Here is a 17,621-nt window from a genome sequence, read left to right as displayed (position 1 = left end):
TGAAATATTCAAGAAATATTGATCATTCATCAAAAAGTGCATGATCAAAGACATTTTTGAATGGGAGTTGAAGCAGTCAGAGGACTTCAATTGTCTATATGCATTTGTGATCCAGGATGGGAGTTAATGTTCAATACCTTTACCTCCATCAACTCTTGTTTCTATTTCTTTACACCTACAATTTGAGTCAACAGTTAGTATAAAGATTGTCGCACTTCCCCTGGCTCTGCTTAGGATTCATTGCGGACTTCCGGGTGGACAGCATGGTGGCAGGACGGGCACTCTGAGGGCTCTCGAGTGTCATTGCCTTCGCGACCGGGTAGAGCCTGCATAAGGCTCCCTCCGCCAGGTGGGAAAGACCTGACGGACTGCTATACCCGTAGGGCACCATCCGACGGTCTAGGAGACCCCCTCCCCTCAAGGGCGAGGGTCCACAGACCCGGGAATATTGGTGCCTGCAGGGCAAGCGGGTCGCTGAAGAGACAAGCGCCGGCAATACAGCAGGCTAACTGTCGACCCATCCACTCTCAAATGGAAAAGAAAATTACTGTGCAAAAGTAAGTACTCTGAAAATAAGAATCTCTATTTGAAGATCACCTAGCTTCCTGGGAACTGTGAAAGGAAAGAAATATCTGCCCCCACGGGGGAGAAGAAATTAATAACTCAATAGATTGGGAAAAGACCCTGAACTGAATAAATAATATCTCCGGAGAAAAAAGGAAAGAGAAAGGAATAGAAATATACCAAGTAAGAAGCAAAGTAAAGTAGTGGATTTGCTAAAAAGACTTGTTTTAAATAAGGGGGGGGGGGGGAGAAAGACAAGAAAGACAAGGCGCCATTCTGGAAAAGTACTGACCTTGATCGAAGATTTGTTGTGTCTACACTCCCCTCCTTCCCAAAACAAATTTACAATAGACTATACGTGGCTAGAAAGTCGCCAAACAAAATGGCGACAGGAAACAGGAAGTAGTAACTGAAGAGGCTCGATCATAGAGGACAGAAACAGGAAGCAGGAAATAAGAAGATAGAGGGACCAAACCAGAGAGCGGATGCCTAGACAGTACCCAACTCAGAACATAAATATAAGAAAAATAAAAATAACAGTAAATTGCAGAAATAGAAAATAAACGGAGCCACACCAATAATCACAAATAAACAAGGATGGAGCTGAGAAGGCAGACGGGGACAACAACCCAACGCGGAGAAGAAGAACGACGACGACGGGAGACGGAGGGAGACATCGAGATCGGCGAAGCGGACGGAGCGGACGGAGCGGAGCGGACGGCGAGGACAGCGAGGGACGAGGGACGAGGAGCGACGAGGGACAGGGATAAGGGAGCGAAGAAGATAAGAAGAAAGTTAATAATTAAAGCGGAAGATTGGCATGTCAGAAGAAGAAAAGAAGGAAAGGCTGGGGAAAGTGAAAATAGAGCGGACAAACAGATATATAGACTTTAATCAGATTCTAGTGCACATCTAATGAATGGAGTAACGGATAAAATTGGATGAATTGAAGTATTGATGATTGCACCCAACTATTAATCAGGAAATTGATCAGGAAGAACAATAAAAATAAATTATTAGATTAATTAGAAAGCAGTAAACATAAACAGAACGAATATTGCTTAGGATTCATTGCACTTAGTCATTATGAACCTAGCCCAGCAGTTTATTTGTTCAGCCATGATATTGCTTTTAATTGTTTTTATAATGTTGTCGGATTTTATGTTTATCGATGTTTGATATTGCTTGTTTTTGATGCCTTTTTTAACCTGTTTTATTGGGCATGTCCCTTTGTATGCTGCCCCGAGTCCCTTCGGGAAGATGGAGGTGGGGTATAATAATAATAATAATAATAATAATAATAATAAATATCAGCATTATAATTTTGAAAGAGGTAGATACCATAAACGAATGCAGGGATGGGAAATTGCGTAGGATCAGAGGACCAAATTCCCTACATTGATCCCACTTCTGTCCCAGGACTTCTGTCATTCAGCTTATCCTTAAGCTCCCTTCTTGGATCTGGTACTCAGTCCTTAACATGGCTGCTATTCTGGATAGATAGCTGTTTTGAACAGTGGGTTAAGTGTTATAATGTGTGAACAGTCTTCTCTCTCCATTTTTAAACATAAATAATCAGATACAGGAGTAGAAAATAAAAAGTAAATATTTGTTATTTATAGCAAATAACTTAAAGGTGAAATTCTTGAACTCTTTCCACATTCCCAGCTCCAAAAAAGCACATTCTACTACCTCTTCTTTGATTCCTATTTTGGCCCTGCAACTGGTCTTCATTCCTGCTATCATTTCCATGTCTACAATAATCTACCATATCAGTTCCTGCTTCCTGGTGTGTTGCTGGTAGATTGGGGAGCATCTCAACAGTTGTTCTTGTCAATATGATAAGAACATTCATATGCTTTTCAATAATACAATAGCATGCCAAGATAATTAGCTCTCATATTAATGGGCTGGTAATCGGACTTTTCTTCAACTTAGACCCCTTCTACAATGCCATATAAAGTCCAGGTTATCTGCTTTAGATTATATGACAGTGTAGACTCATATATTCTAGTTCAAAACAGATAATGTGGATTATCTAATTTCATAATCTGGATTATATGGCAGTGTAGAAGGGCATAAATAGCAGGTATGCCGTGTTTACTTGTTTGTTTTTACTTTACTTTGAATTTCTGCGACAATTCATGATCATTTCGTCCAGAAAAAGTTTTTTTCTAGTTTATCTTGTTCTGTTCATGCCAAAATCATCTTTGCCTTAGTCACATAAGGAGATATGGCAGGTTCCCTATACAAGCTGAAAAAAAATGTAAGTCCATTTTGATTTAAAATACATTTTGTTGACTTAATTTACTGACTTCTTGCTAACTACAGAATAAAATGTTCTTTTGTTCTAAAGATAAGATCCCTTATATAAGATCACAGGACATGAGAATGTTTGCCTAATTGGTTTTGTAGAGATTTCACAACAGGTTGATAAATAAAACCGTGTCCCAATGCAATTATCAGCCATCAATTCTGAATTTACAAAAAAAAGGGTTTGCTCTGGGTTGCTAATGGAATGCTCTCCATGATGTAGCAATTAATATTTGAGGAAGTCTTTTCATTTCTGTTAATAAGCAGCTGTATTTTATCGGCTTATTATGAACCTTTTGAAATATTACCCCAAGCCAAAAAAGAAAAAAAAATCAGATAAGTAGGGCATACTATTGTGAAATATTTATAGCACTTGATTGCTTCAATTGCCTTTTGCAAGCCCATTTCCTTTCCTGCCATCCCATTCTAGACATACTGCAATGGACTCTTTCTGCTGAGATTAGCCTTTTATGAAACATTCTGTAATTCATGCTCACTTTCATTTTATGAAATGAAGCAATGAGTGAGAAAATGTTCCTAAATAATTTCCCCTCTTACAAACGCATTCCAATAAAATCATTTTCAGGGCATGATCCTTTGTACAGCAGATTTATTTAACGGACTCGCTTCTAAACTAAACTGTAGCCACCTGAAGTGATTATTTCTCATACCTGTCATGAATCTGAAATTTCTCATTATTTCTGCTAGCAAAGTTTCCCCAGTGCGCCAGAAACAAATCGTCATTTTATTTTATTGAAAGTTTTAAAAAGTTATATCAGAGGAACTGTTAATTATTTTAAAAATTTTGAAAAAAAAAAACCCAAAGAATGTTAGTTGCCTTGAGTTCCTGTGGAGAGAACGGTGAGGTAATAATAAAGTTAATAATAATAATAATAATAATAATAATAATAATAATAATTCATACAGGTTTAAGGAGCTCAAAACCTTGAAGAAGAATTCAGTTACAGCAGATCTCTCAATAGTCCGAATTAGTCAGCAAACCAAAAATGGTTGGTATCAAGGGATTTACAACATGGGATGCTGTAAATACAGAAAACTCTGACCATTGGAATTGTATTTTTTCAGAATTTCAACATCTATGGCAGTTTCCAAGAGACCACCCGTGTTACAGGGCCACTACTCTTACATCAGAGTAGGAATCATATGGTCCTCCAGAAGTGTTTGGACTTCAACTTCCAGCATTTCTATTGGCAAGCTGCTAGGAATTCAACAACATTCATGGGATTATTCCCACCTTTGTGTTACATCAAGAAGCCCAGACAAGCATCTGAACATAGGAATTTGTAGTCTCTTCTGAATATTTTGATCAGATGAATGTATGCTCCTCTTGAGCATGTAAATCTCTCCATAGGTTGCAGCATAAATGGATATCAGATTCCTCCACTTATAGGCACTTCCTACAATGTCAGAGGTGGCTCACCACTTCACAGATTACAATGGCTGGTCTTTCTGATTCAACATGGACTTCAATACTACCATTATCTAGAAGTAGAGTTGAGATCAATTCTAGTCACTTTTCCTGTGCTATTTTTTCCTGGCCTAAGATACTCCCCACCCCCTGGAAGTGAACCCTTGAACAACATTTTTTAAAATCTAAGACTGTATTTTTCATCTATTTACAAATTGCCAGAGGATTGGTGAGTCAATGTGAGTTTGGAGGCCAAACATAGCATGAGACCCTCCCCCAGACTGCATGTGATCCAAGGGATACACAATTCCCACCTCATCTTATCTCATGGCAAACAACAGCTATTCTATAGGAGAAGTGGGAAAATACTTGTTCCGTTTGAATATAGGATTTTATTCTGTTGGTCAATGCCACTATACAACATCTGTAATCTGATATACCTTATCACACTGGAAATTGCAATAAAAAGAACATATGCTTCAAAGTCATTGAAAAGTCATTCATGATATGGACAGGTATGACCCTTCTTTTTCTTCAGGTTTTTTCCGCTTGATGGTGGGGCCTGCTTTGCTGGTTTGTTGGCGCCATTTCTTCCGGTCATGTGCCTGGTCAGGGTGTAGGCCAGCAGTCTTCAGAGCATTGTGCAACGTGTCCAGTCAGCAATGCTTTGATCATCCCTCTGGTCTCTTGCCAGGCACTTCTAAATCAAGACTAATCTTGCGAATGAACTCATCTTCACCTTGGAGAGTATGACCATACCATCTGAGGTGTGATTATTATAGTTTGTTCACAATTGGAACAATACCAAAGCATTGCCGGTTGTCATTGTTGTGGGTGTAGTCAAGGCATGTGATGCCAGCTGTAAATCGTAGCATCTTCATTTCCATAACATTGAGGCAGCGTTCCAGTATGACCCAAAGATACGTATATTGCCTGATTCTGAAATTACAGATTTTAAGTTTTATTTTCTGCACATAAAATGCTGTATTCTTTGTTAGAAAGCTGCTTTATAATGTGTGTCTTTCCTCCATCAAATAAGTACCAAATTGTGTGACTTCTTCCCCATCTAGAATTTTGCACATCCGGTTTTCATTACATTCAATAAATCCATTTTGACAGTTTTAAAATATTTTTTCTGCCCTTATCTTTCTAATCTTGATTATCTCCTATATTTAATATCCATCTTCCTGCATTAACTAACACAATTAGAGTGATAAGCACTCATTATTATATTGGCAGGAAAGAAGCAAAGGGAGGAATGCAATCTTTTCAATTTGAAGATAGCACATTTCATGTATTGCATCATGTTTGTCTGCAAGTTTTGAGTCATTTAATATATAATTGCTGTCAGATAATCTCAAGAAAGAGTCCAAGTGTTCATCATTCAGATTGGAATGATAGTTTATGTGATAAGAAATGAAATAACTGTCAAAATTCCCTCTCCCTCTTGACATTCCTGAACTGAAATATCCACTTAGATTTCATCAGGGAGAGGAAAAGTGCTACTCACACTTAGTGTGATAACTTTATAGCATTCATTCCATTGTACATGGACAGATATCAATTCTCTTTGACAGAAATACAGACAAAATTATTGCTTGGTTGCTGTCAATCTTCTGCCCACACTGACTGAAACGAGAGTGACCACAGTGATTTTAGAGCTAGGTTAGGATTTTTACATTTGCAGCTCAAAACTATATATGATTGTGGCAGATGGAAATGTCCAAGGGATGGGCAAAAGTGTTTGAGTGCTCTGTGTTTCCAATTTTCCAATCTTAAATCTGATTTGCCTCAAAGTTTAAAAATCTGTGTGCACTGTGGTTTATTTTTCACCAAAATTATGTACTGTTTTAGAGTTTGTCTATAGACTAATCAAAATTAACCACATATTTACTGAAAATGGACTCTAGTAGCGTTCACAATGCATAGTAGTATTCAGGGAGTATCCTATTTTTTCTAAAACATACACCAACTTTGCCCCACTTTAGACAAAGTTGAGGGACACTATTTATTTATTTATTTACTTACTTACTTACTTACTGTATTTGTATACTGCCCTTCTAAGCCCTCAGGCAACTCAGGGCGGTTTACAATGGCAACGATTTGATGCCCCAAAACGCCACAAAACATTTAAAAACATTAACACTTAATATAATGCCATAACAAGAATATTAAAACTTAGATCATTTGCGTCTCTTAATAAAAAACATTGTCCCATCTCATCGTTCAGTCATTCCAATACCCATGTCTTTTACCTTGCATTTTCAAATGCTTGCTCAAACAACCAAGTCTTGACTCTTTTCCGAAATGTTAGGAGGGAGGGGGCCGATCAAATGTCCCCAGGAAGGACGTTCTATAGCCAAGGGGCCACCACTGAGAAAGCCCTGTCTCTCGTCACCATCAAACGTGTTTGTAATGCAGGTGGGATCGAGAGCAGGGCCTCCCCAGATGATCTTAAAGTCCTAGCAGGTTCATAAGGGAAGACAAGTTCAGACAGGTAAGTTGGGCCAGAATCATTTATGGAGATTGCTGGAAACTCCAGAGTATTTGAGAGCAGTCTGGACAGCTGGATTGGTCCCACTCAGCCTAATCTACTGTCCTAACAGACATTGTCACCATCACCCTTTCACAGTGCAGTAAAAGGAATGGATCATGCCCATGTTGCCACTGATGCCAGTCCTACCTGTTCACAGATCTTTGTAGAAGCACCTGGCTGTTGTGACTGCATCTGCTGGTTTCAAAATGAGCAATTGATCTCCTCCCTCTTGCTTTTTGTGAAGGTGCTGTATTCTGAAATCAACAGATGCAACCACAGTAGCCAAACCTGAATACAGCTCTGTGGCCAGGTAGGTTCAGTGGCAGTGCCAACAGAAGCCTTATCTATCTGCCTTCTCTGTGCTGACAAATGTATGGAAAGAGTGATGGTGGTGGTGGTTAAACTGAACCTGATACAGTTATTCAGAAATCAACCCCTTCCTTCTTGCTGGCTGTGTTGGCACCCCATTCTAATATTAGCAGAGGTAACTGGGTCAGCCAGGTGCTGAGATGGAGCTCCATGGCTAGCTTGGAGTGCAGCATCAGTGAGACAGAGGAAGTGAAAAAAAAATCTCATGGAGTAGACCATGTGAAAACCAGTGGAGTGACACAGTACCAGGTGGTTACAGGGCCTAACACTGAAAAGGAGCTGGTCTGTGGCATGCTTTTCTTTTATGTCATATGATGTTAGGGAGTGAAGACTCCCTTGTTGAGGGCTCTGTTGACATCAAGCCAAAATAGGGGAATGGGAATAGGGGAATAAGGGAATCGCAGCTTGGGGAGTGATCCTGGACTCATCGCTGAGCCTGGAACCCCAGGTCTCGGCAGTGGCCGGGAGAGCTTTTGCACAACTAAAACTTGTGCGCCAGCTGCGCCCGTACCTTGGGAAGTCGGACTTGGCCACGGTGGTCCACGCTCTTGTTACATCCCGATTGGATTACTGCAACGTACTCTACGTGCGGTTGCCTTTGAAGACTGCTCGGAAACTCCAACTGGTCCAGCGAGAGGCAGCCAGATTGCTCACCAGAGCGTCATACAGGGAGCACACCACCCCCCTGTTGTGTCAGCTCCACTGGCTGCCGATCCAATTCCGAGCACAATTCAAAGTGCTGGTTTTGACCTACAAAACCCTAAACGGTTCCGGCCCAGTGTATCTATCCGAACGGATCTCCCTCTACGTCCCACCTCGGAAGCTAAGATCCTCTGGGGAGGCCCTGCTCTCAACCCTGCCTCTATCACAAGTGAGATTGGCGAGGACGAGGAGCAGGGCCTTCTCGGTGGTGGCCCCCCGCCTGTGGAACTCACTCCCCGGGGAGATTAGATCGGCAACGTCCCTTCTTTCATTTAGGAAGAGTTTGAAGACCTGGATGTGGGACCAGGCATTTGGACATTCTGGCAGTTAAAGAAAGACTTGATGACGAGCTGGAACTGGACAAGACGGAATGGATTTACGGAACTCCGAACGCTGAGCTCAGGATTAGCCTACTACTGTGTTTATGGTGTTGTTGTGTATTGATGGTTTAATTTTTAATTTGTAATTGCTTAATTGTTTTATATATGTATGTATATGTGACAAGGCATCAAATTGTGCCTTTCTCTGTAAGCCGCCCTGAGTCCCCCCTTGGGAATGAGAAGAGTGGGGTAAAAGTGACGGAAATAAATAAATGGCATCTGGCGTTTGGCTGCATCATCTAGGGATGGCTGAGATGAGGAGGTGAGGTTAGGATCCCCTGCTGCAGCTGAAACCAACCTTACCTACAGATTGTCAAAGTTTAAAGTTATTAATTATAAATTAATAAAGTGGTTATTGAGGTAGTTAAGTTTGTTGTCTGGTCTCATTATATCTTAGAGATGAAGCAATATAGATTTTTCTTACATGATGTTATTTTGAATGCTATGTCAAAAAGATGATTTGGGGGACACATTTCTTGATTGCAGACTGTGCTGCAAAATGCAGAGGTGTGTAATTTTCCCAGAAAGGCTGCTTTGGTTTGAAAGTTTGAAAGTTTTTTAATTCAGTACATTAAAATGCAAACCACTTAAATGAACAGATTGAAATTTGTCTCCCTCTCTTCAGCAGAAAGTTTTTTTTCAGTGTTCTCTAGGAGGATATGGTCTTGTGCAGCCACTTGTACACTGGTTCCTTGCTCTTCTTCACCTTTCTTACTCACCAGCCATTCCGCTTGAAAGATATCCTTATCTGATGGTTTTTATTTACAGATCATTGCATAGGATTTCACCTATCTTTACAAAACTTGCAAAGTGACATAGTGCTCAGAACTCTCTCCTTCATTTTAAATTGAAAGATATACTTTAAAAAAAAAACCAAAATCCTAAAAGTTTTCCTTACTTCCTATTCTCCTGTTTTGGTTTCCAACAGAAAATAAAGTTAGACATCCTGCCTTGACTGTTTATGAACTGAGTTCCTAATGGTGCTGCTGTGGGTTGTCAAGTGTCAGGAAAGCTTGCTCTGACACATTCAGTTTGCAATGGTAGATAAGTGAGTTTGGATAAGGACAGTGAATGTTTCTAGGAAGATCTGCACATCTTTGTATCACTATTTCTGTACACAGGGCACAGCAGAGAGTGCCTGTTCCTTTCCAGATGTGATTTGAGAGACCAAGTTTACATTATGTAATTTTTTAAAATGTAGTTGAGCTGCACATTTTTTTTCAGGAGGTGGGATCATGTTACAGGGTGAACTGGATCTGGGTCAAGGATCTGGATCAAGGCCCACACTCTGGTTTCCAGTCAAAATTGCTCTCCACTTCTGGCTGCCATTTCATATAGAATATGCCATTCCATCAAAGTGTACATTTGGCAGCAAATAGCAACTGTGGGGAAACTAATTTCAGAGCTACAAAGCAGTACTCAGAAGTTATTTGGATTTTAAAAATATTTATACAAAGCACAGCCTGCAGGTATGTTTGCTGGAATAAAAAAAGTGACCAGGTTTTAAAAGAAAAACCCTGTGATACTTGCAGAGATTCAACACCATTTTTACCAGATGAAGGAAGAAGGGTACTGTTTATTTATTTATTTATTTATTTACCATCTTTATATCCACCCTGAAGGGGACTCAAGGAGGCACTACACATAGACAATTATTCAATTCCATCAAAACAACTTACAACTAAAAACTAGGGCTGGGCGGTTTCGTTTCGTTAATTCGTAATTCGTTAATAATTCGTTAATTTTTTCAATTACAAAACGATAACGAACTATTCTGGAGCAATTATTAAAAAAAACGAATTTTCAAAAACGTTTTGTAAATGCTTCGTATTTCGATATTGTATTCGTTTCGTTATTGTTTTGAGGTCGTTTCGTTATTATTTCCGCATGTCTGGGCCAGTTTTATGGTTTAATTAGTGAAAAAAAATTATAATATCACACCAACAGTCAACAACAGAGGGAGAGGGAAGCTTCAGAAGGTTTTGGAGGTTTTTTAGCGTATTTCGCGGTCGCATCCGCCATTAACGAATCGATTCGTTATTGTTTTGGAAATCGATTCGTTAATTTTTTACCATTTACGAAATTTCGTAAATATCGAACTTTTTAAAAGGAAAATTTTGTAATTATTTTAAATATCGAAACAAAAAAAAAACCCCAAATACAAATCGATTTTAGAAACAAATTTTTCCGTTGTTACCCAGGCCTACTAAAAACACATTAAAATTAAAATTAAAACACATTAAAACCCTTTAAAAACATTACATCCACTACTAAAACCATGCCACCCAAGTTGGGCAGACTCCAAAAGGGAGGCTAGACAGAGAAAGATAGTCCATTTTATGGGGGTGGAGTTGTAGAAGGAGACCCCCCCCCCTTTTCACTGGTTATTACCTGCCCGCTGCCCCCCTTCCCACGTCATAAACCACGGTTGTTTTGATGATGACATGGGTGTGTGTGTGTGTGGGGGGGGGGGGATAGAAGGAAAACAGGGGGAAATTGTTTTACTCCTTCCACCCCACCTAACATGGATTATCCTTCACTGTCTAGGCCTCCTTTTGGCCTCCACCCAGATAATTGAACAGTATCGGAAGAAGAAACATATATCTCATTCCTTACATTAGGCCAGCAGTCAGTGCACCATCAATGGACTGCTCTCCCTCTTGTTTTTGTGGTTCTATTCACCAAATGCTGGTGCTGCTAAAATTGGCAGTGCCATATACTATGAACATTTATCAATGGGGCAAAATCAGCCCATTTCACCCTTTCTGTCAACAAATTAGTGTGAAACTTGCTGACAACTGAGTTGGTGAGATTCTGAGGAATTGCTACTATATTAAATAACAGGTATGGTCTTGGAAGGAGCCCCCGGTGGCGCAGTGGGTTAAAGCACTAAGCTGCTGAGCTTGTTGATCGAAAGGTCGCAGGTTCGATTCCGGGGACCGGCGTGAGCTTCCGCTGTCAGCCCTAGCTTCTGCCAACCTAGCAGTTCGAAAACATGCAAATGTGAGTAGATCAATAGGTACCGCTCCGGTGGGAAGGTAACGGCGCTCCATGCAGTCATGCCGGCCACATGACCTTGGAGGTGTCTACGGACAACGCTGGCTCTTCGGCTTAGAAATGGAGATGAGCACCACACCCCAGAGTCAGACATGACTGGACTTAATGTCAGGGGACTACCTACCTACCTATGGTCTTGGAGTTGCCTTTAGAGTAGGAAAAGGTCAAATGTGCCTCCATCCACATGCTAGGAACTTGCCACACTTGGCATAAATGGAATAAGTTGATCATACCAATCTTTCCATATGCGATCTGTCTATTACTATTCATGATTTTCTAGGGAAGACAGGAAACCTAGATTTGTGAAATTAATTCAAACAGATCACAGCCATCTGTACATAAATTAAAACCCCACAACGATAATTGCTCAACTCTCTAATTAACAGAAAAAATGACATATACAATCAACGTGCCACCTATTTGCTCCCTTCCTAGATAACCATACAGACTGGAATGCAAAGTGGAGCTTTGCTAAATGGCAAGGCATCAACTGCTAGAATTTTGAATGCACACGAGTTACTAGAGCAGACCTCAGAATGACAAGGTGACAGTTGCCCTTGGGAAAAGGATAATGTTTCAAGAGCGCCTCTTTCCAGCAAACAACAGAGGTCTGGGCGTAATAACATGTGTCAGCACAATGACTACAGAAAAAACAAGATGAAAAGAACTGAAGCTAGAGGTTAATTGTTCTTGCTACTCAAAGCATTAATAAATGCAAGGAGATTCAAAGTAATGGGACAGAATTTTATCAGTTTCTGCCATGACAACCAAGACATAGATTTTCAGTTCTGATGTAGAAATTCCCTTGGTGTGCATTGGTGGAAACTTATATCGACTTTCCTAAAAATGAGGGGAAATCCTGCCCCCCCTCTCATTTTTAAATCTCTTTCAGGAGGTAGTCAGAACAAAACATCCTTTGTAAATTTCAGTAAAAATATCTAAACATCCGAGCAAGTTCACTTCTCTTGTATTTAGAAATCTGACATTCAAAGGTTGCCAAAACATTTTGCTTTTCATGAATCTACTAAAAGGATCCATGTGCCTCAAGCTATGTCATAGTAAAAACACAGCAGGAAGGTAAATGTCCACTTGTGGGAACAGTTCATATTTTTGAAACTCTCTCATTAGTTTTCACAGTGTGGAATATGTTTATAAACACTCATGTTTGGACCAAAAAAGGCAATCATCGTCATATCATGAAAATATCACACAACAAATCCATGCCAAATGTTATAAGTTATCATACAGCCTACCATCATCATTGTGTAAAACTGCTACCTGCTCCCCCCCCCCCATTGATATATTTTTTGTTTTATTATGGATTTTTAAGATGATTTTTTAAGATTTTTAAGGAGCCCCCCGTGGTGCAGTATGTTAAAGCACTGAGCTGCTAAACTTATTGACTGAAAGGTCACAGGTTCGAATCCAGGGAGCAGCATGAGGTTCCACTGTCACCCACAGCTTCTGCCAATCTAGCAGTTCAATAGGTACCGCTCCGGTAGGAAGGCAATGGCATGCCATGCAATCATGCCGGCCACATCACCATGGAGGTGTCTACAGACAATGCTGGCTTAGAAATGGAGATGAGCACCAACTCCCAGAGTCGGACACGACTGGACTTAAGGTCAGGGGAAAACCTTTACCTTTACCTTAAGATGATTGCAATTTATAATGACTCTATCATAGGGTTTTCTTGGCAAGATTTAACCAGAGGTTTGCCATTGCCATTGACTAGATTGCCAAGTTTATACAACACTGCCTTGTGCAAGGACCTGAAAAAAAAAATCCTTCAGATTTTGTTGGAATGCATTTCTCATCTAACTTCGTTTTCATAGTTTATTATTATTATTATTATTATTATTATTATTATTATTATTATTATTACTGCACTTGTATACCGCTAATATCTCAGCCTAAATTGGCGACTCATTGCGGTTTACAACATTTAAAAAACAATATTCAGTTAAAAGCATAAAACACATATACAGTACAAATTATTGGGCCACCAATAACAATCCTATGCACCTCATAACTGGAATCGTAATCCAAAATTCATCGTCCGTGTATAACCAATCCTTTAGTCATCACAATTCGTTGCAACGGATTAACCGAATGCTTGTTTAAACATCCATGTCTTCAATCTTTTCCGAAACACCATCAGCGAAGGGGCTGATCGTACCTCTATGGGGAGTTTATGTTGGAATTAGATGGAGGATTATAGTCAAATAACATCTGAGTGGAGTTGCAGTCCAGTAACCTGTATCTGAGCTAAACCGTCATTAACACTGTGAGCCCAATTAGAACTTTTGGAAGGAAATGGTATTCCATTTCACAACAGACTAGACCAAAATGAAAATCTGTAGCAACCAAGAAATTCCAGAATCCGAGCAACAAACTACCAGGTCCACATTTTATTGTAGTAATGGCATGATGTGCGAAGAGGAGAAACACAAACACAATGAAGTCATCATAAGCCCTCTGTATAACCACTGCTACTTACAAAAATGCTTCAAAAACAATTAGCTACAGAATGGTCCCAAGCCTCAAAGCAATTGCCATTATAAAAACATATTTTTATAAATACAGTAAGTTCAAATAAAAAGGAAGCATACGAGGACTGGGTGACCCAATCCCAGGACTAACAAGTCTGGGTGGGGACCTACAGGCATGTCCCGGGATATTTTATACCCCCATTTAAAACCCAGATTTTTGCGCTGCCTGGCAGCAGCCTGGGTTTACTGAAAAGGGCAACGTTCTAACACTTCCTGCTGTGTGCAAATTGTTTTTACATGTTGAACTCAATTTGCAGCAACTGAAGTCAGCTGAAGACAAAAAGGAAATTTAGTATATGAAAGAAACCCCTCCATGCCAACTGACCTGGTCTCAGAGATGAAGAAGAAAAGGTAATACCTGCTGGACGTAATCTATTCCAACACTGCCTTTCCCTTTTGTATTATATAATGAAGATGGTGATAATGATCATGATCATGATCATGATGATTGGAGGTCGAGAGAGAATCTGGAACATTCTAAAAGCAAAAAATGGGATGACAGAGAATGACCTCATCACACAAAGTCTGGGTTCTGTCATAGGATGCTTTCTCTACAGAACCAGGATGGAGCCCATCACATCATGGAGGGCTACTTCTGGTGGGGCTACGTCCTGGCTCCATGTTGAATGCATTCTATGATGGAGCCCTAAGATTATGGGAGGCTTTCTGTGTTCTCATAAGGTAGAATGGGAAAAGCACAAGGAGAAGCTGGGCAGTGACACTCCCTCCCATGGGATGGAGAAGGGGGCAATGGAGCAACCGTTTCCCACATGGTCCCCTGCTATTTCCTGGCTTCAGGGCCTCAATGTAATAAGGTCCTGATCAAGTCTATCCCTGCCAAACTGTGACAGTTGGCAGTTATTCACCCAGACAGACTCACTACCTGGCAGAAAAGTCATCAAAACCCACACATTTTCAAGGAACTGCAACAGAGGCATAGCTCAACATTCACAGTTTGGACTTTTTAATGACAGTTTGTAGACATAACCTTCCACAAGCCATCTGCCAGTTGCTGGAGGTGCTTGTTAATCACTGAGAGAAATCTACTACCAGCTCCTTTTAAAAGATGAAGGGGGGGGGGGGTATTGGATTTACAACAACTATTTAGGTTTCCAGTGGAAACATGAAGAACCTATGCCAGAGAAGGGTGTCTTATAAATCAGGACAAACTTAAGGAAGACATGGAAGTGGACGCCTTCACTAAGAGTGATTCTACACTGTAGAGATGATGCAGTTTGACACCACTTTAACTGCCATGGCTTAATGCTATGGAATCCTGAGAGAAGTAGTTTTACAAAGCCTTTAGCCTTTTCTGCAAAGGAATGCTGGTGCCTCAACAACTACAAATCCCAGGATACCAAAGAAAGCACAACACCAGTCAGGCCCGTAGCCAGGATTTTGTTTCGGGGGAGGGGGGCTGAGTTTGATTCGGGGGGGGGGGAAGGGCTGAGTCTGAGTGAAAGAGGGTCTACCCTAGCAAACCGTTTGTATCGTTACCCCAATACCCCCATGCATATGGGATATATTTAGCATGGTGATCTGATCATGATATGAATAACATAACAGTTTAAATAATATACCAGTAAGGCCATGGACCACCATCAGAATTTGGGGGGGGGGGAGCTGAAGCCCCCCAAGCCCCTCCCCCCCGGCTACATGACTGACACCAGTGTTTGAAGCATATAATATTCTGCTTGCACTTGTAATAACCACAACAGTAATAAAATATAGTTACAGAGCAAAAGGAATATAATTGCCTATCAAGCTACAATTGCAACTGTATTCTCTAGTGTAGTTTTGTTACTGGATAAAGCATTGAATCACAAGTAACTAATTATTTGTAATTAGTTACAATGCAAGATCTATTATCCAGTGACTTGCGGTCAAGTCTCTCTCTGACATGTCATGGCAAACACTTTATATCATGACACACTTCTCTGTCCAAAACCAATGTACTTTTGACACCAAATCAGCCTCAGCTGGCTCCAAGCAGCTATTTTCCAGCAAATACAAGCACAGTTTCCATCCCTACAGTAATTTACAATGCTGAATAGCTATCCCTGCTCACGCTGAATATTAAATCAAAGCAAATGAAAGCCGGGGAATGCAAGGATAATGATGTAATAGTTGCAATATCTGTCGTTTTACAAAAATAAATATTCTTAATCAAATAGAGACACCTGCTAATACAATACAAACACTAGGCATTGGGTAACAAAATAAACAGAGGCTGACTTTGTCAGCAGCAGCCTAGGGGTGGTTTTGCATAGAAGAGATGAAATCGGCAGCAAGAGCAAGCAGTGTTTCCAAGGCAGTGCACAAACGGAAAAGCCAACAGTACTTCTCTCATTCTTTTTCCCTTCTAGCTGTCCACAGCTTCCACAAATCTTCCCACGGGGGGGAAAATGTGAGACAAATTGCATACCACTCTGTACCATCCTCTGAAAAGGCTGCTCCAAGGATCCACGAGCAACACATTGCTTAAAGCAAGAAAGAAAATGGCTATGCATAGAAACTAAAGGGAAAGTAGCAGTGAGTCCCTGTCATTCAGGATCTCCTGGCTCAGATCATATTTTGCACCCACTTTATCACAAAATCTTTAACTTGTTCCTCTTCCATCATTTTTAACAAAAATTGACGCATCTTATCATATGCACAGAAATGTATCTCAAATTCTGTGTGTACAATGATGAAAGGCATGCCTTTATGCCAAATACACTCTGAGGCATCTACCCAATAAACATGCTTAACTGGCAGACTTCCATCCAAAGAGATGGATACGAGCCCCACTTTCACCATAGAGGCATGCTTGCTCAGTATGAATATCTACAAATCAAAACAGCTGCTGATATCTCTTTTTGCTTGGACCAATATTAATAGGCAATGACAGAAATGTTGTCATACCTATACTGAGGGGAAATGGTCAATCAGTTGGATTTTTATATGCTTTTAATTACATGTGTTCTTAGTTGCATTTCTTTTTTGCTGCCTTGAGTCTCAATTTTGGAACAAAGTGTAGAAGAAATAAAACGATACATAGATACACACATAGAATCATAGAATCATAGAATTGGAAGAGACCTCATGGGCCATCCAGTCCAACCCCCTGCCAAGAAGCAGGAATATTGCATTCAAACCACCCCTGACAAATGGCCATCCAGCCTCTGCTTAAAAGCTTCCAAAGAAGGAGCCTCCACCACACTCCGGGGCAGAGAGTTCCACTGCTGAACGGCTCTCACAGTCAGGAAGTTCTTCCTAATGTTCAGATGGAATCTCCTCTCTTGTAGTTTGAAGCCATTGTTCCGCGTCCTAGTCTCCAAGGAAGCAGAAAACAAGCTTGCTCCCTCCTCCCTGTGGCTTCCTCTCACATATTTATACATGGCTATCATATCTCCTCTCAGCCTTCTCTTCTTCAGGCTAAACATGCCCAGTTCCCTAAGCCGCTCCTCATAGGGCTTGTTCTCCAGACCCTTGATCATTTTAGTCGCCCTCCTCTGGACACATTCCAGCTTGTCAATATCTCTCTTGAATTGTGGTGCCCAGAATTGGACACAATATTCCAGGTGTGGTCTAACCAAAGCAGAATAGAGGGGTAGCATTACTTCCTTAGATCTAGACACTATGCTCCTATTGATGCAGGCCAAAATCCCATTGGCTTTTTTTGCCGCCACATCACATTGTTGGCTCATGTTTAACTTGTTGTCCATGAGGACTCCAAG

At 40.6% G+C, this 17,621-nt stretch overlaps 1 protein-coding gene across 2 annotated transcripts in view; it reads right to left on the bottom strand.

The window, feature by feature from the left end:
• SGCZ (sarcoglycan zeta) overlaps positions 1–17,621 on the bottom strand; it is a 699,685-nt gene that overhangs the window by 264,485 nt on the left and 417,579 nt on the right. Inside the window, exon 1 of one of the 2 annotated variants that reach the window (XM_067468754.1) lies at positions 857–971. The exons of the other annotated variant lie outside the window; for it this stretch is intronic. The gene's annotated coding sequence lies outside the window, so the exon portion shown is untranslated. Of the gene's footprint in view, positions 1–856; positions 972–17,621 lie in introns of those variants that run through there. 2 annotated transcript variants of the gene reach the window in all.

The sequence above is a fragment of the Anolis sagrei genome, chromosome 5, assembly GCF_037176765.1.
Source record: "Anolis sagrei isolate rAnoSag1 chromosome 5, rAnoSag1.mat, whole genome shotgun sequence".
Classification (NCBI taxonomy): Eukaryota; Metazoa; Chordata; class Lepidosauria; order Squamata; family Dactyloidae; genus Anolis; species Anolis sagrei.
The sequence above is the reverse complement of the archived record's forward strand: the minus strand, read 5'-3'. Positions and strand labels throughout refer to the sequence as shown.